We start from the raw sequence: 2,500 nt of genomic DNA on the forward strand, positions 1-2,500 counted from the left end.
GCCTTGGGCGCAGTTCGGCCTAGTTCACTCTTTTCCAGCATCATCCCCCCAAGTTGTCTTGTTCGCAGTTCGGCCTAGTTCACTCTTTTCCAGCGTCATCCCCCCAAGTTGCCTTGTTCGCAGTTCGGTCTAGTTCACTCTTTTCCAGCATCATCCCCCCAAGTTGCCTTGTTCGCAGTTTGGCCTAGTTCACTCTTTTCCAGTGTCATCCCCCCAAGTTGCCTTGTTCGCAGTTTGGCCTAGTTCACTCTTTTCCAGTGTCATCCCCCCAAGTTGTCGTTGCCAACAACCCAAGAGTCCATAGTATTCGGAGTTCTAGCGGGGCCTCCCCTTGCTTCCAACAACCCAAGAGTCCATAGTATTCGGAGTTCTAGCGGGGCCTCCCCTTGCTTCCAACAACCCAAGAGTCCGTAGTATTCGGAGTTCTAGCGGGACCTCCCCTTGCTTCCAACAACCCAAGAGTCCATAGTATTCGGAGTTCTAGCGGGGCCTCCCCTTGCTTCCAACAACCCAAGAGTCCGTAGTATTCGGAGTTCTAGCGGGGCCTCCCGTTGCTTCCAACAACCCAAGAGTCCATAGTATTCGGAGTTCTCGCGTGGCCTCCCATTGATTCAAACAACCCAAAAGTCCATCTTCTTCGCAGTTCAACATCGCCTCCCTCGTTTCCAACAGGCCCAAAGGTCGTCTTCTTCGCAGATCCACGAAGAGCTCATCACGATTTGCCACATTCCATTTCCCACGGGTTGTCAACAACACTTTCTCACACTTCCCGCAATCGAGTACGTGCATGACATGCCAAAGCACATCTTATTTGCCTTCCATCGCACTCAAGACGACGGGTTGTGGAAGAACGATATTGTTCACAACAAGTTCAAGGACAACGTCTCAATCAAGGGACACAACCGAATTATGTTGACTGGGTCGCTAAAGTAAACCCGAGTTCATATAATGCACCGCATCCAAAAGAACTAGCCACAACACGTGCATCACTGAGATGTTTCACTAGATGGAACACGTGCGTGACATTAGGATCCTCCAACACCTCTTCGTGATGGAAAGATAGAATTCGAAGCAACCACAGAAGTACCGTCTAGTGGGTAGGCAACACAGGGACTGATCAACCAATATCACCCAAGGCAACGGGTGAAAATGGAAGAGATGCATGCTTGACCGTTCGATACGCAAGGCATGGAGCCAGCCAGCAAGTGCATCTCGATTACAACTCACACACCCTCACGTTCGCAAGACACCACACCACAAGACGGTCCACCCCCCACCTACCATGGGCAAGCAAGCAAATGGAAACATCAAGTGACGCAGGGTCAAGCATCGCTAGGCATGAAAATAACTTTCCACAATATCCGAGGGACTAGCTGCCGAGCTAACCAACGATCAGTGACGACCGTGTGTTGGTATTAATAAAGCTCAACAACTATGAAGAGGCTAGTTGTGCCATGATAAACATGCTAACGCACGCACCACGTGAGGGGGGAGGCCTCATCAAGCTCCCTTTAAAACCTGCCAGTGTGGAGCTGGCCGGCTCAAGGAGCACTCCCCCCCTATAAGAGGTTAATATGCAAAAGGCAAAATTGTACAAGTAGATACACTTTTTTTGAGCAGACATAAGTCCATATCTCGGGCTATACTTCGAATTTTGATGCGATTTTTTGCAGTAATTCGTAGAATAATGGTATCTCCTTGCTCACCAAATTTCATAATTTTTCTCGAAGGGGAACTATTTTTTTTATTTTTTTTACTTACCGGGTATGTGTAAAATCGGGAAAAATAGAAAAGCACATGTAGACTTCGAATTTCGACCTCATTTTTTCCAGTCCACCACTAAACAATATCAGGAACCTCCCCACAAAATTTCATTCAGTTTGGCCAAGGTCTTAAATTTGACAAATTTTGGCACCAACCTATCTAGTCGCGGTGCACCGACCAACTTGGCCAAGTGCAAAATGCATCCAATTCAAAACTTTTGTGCACCAACACTTTTACAGTACTCATTTGGGGGCATTTGGAGGCCTTTCCAACCCTCACATCTCAAAAACCACGAATTTCATTTTTTCACAAATCTCCCCACCAAGCCATCTAGCTATGCCGTGGTGCACCGCCAACCTTGGCCATGTGCAAAACCCTCCGAACTCAAAACTTTCGTGCACCAAGAATTTCATGGTATTCATTTGGGGGCATTTGGAGGCCATTCCAACCCTCACATCTCAAAAACCACGAATTTCATTTTTTCACAAAACTCCCCACCAAGCCATTTAGCTATGCCGCGGTGCACCGCCAACCTTGGCCATGTGCAAAACCCTCCGAACTCAAAACTTTCGTGCACCAAGAATTTCATGGTATTCATTTGGGGACATTTGGAGGCCATTCCAACCCTCACATCTCAAAAACCACGAATTTCATTTTTTCACAAAACTCCACACAAGCCATCTAGCTATGCCGCGGTGCACCGACCAACTTGGCCATGTGCAAAACCCTCCGAACT

This window comes from Vigna unguiculata, unplaced genomic scaffold (assembly GCF_037176805.1).
Source record: "Vigna unguiculata cultivar grain cowpea cultivar isolate G323 ecotype 2 unplaced genomic scaffold, ASM3717680v1 ptg000032l, whole genome shotgun sequence".
NCBI classification, from domain to species: Eukaryota; Viridiplantae; Streptophyta; class Magnoliopsida; order Fabales; family Fabaceae; genus Vigna; species Vigna unguiculata.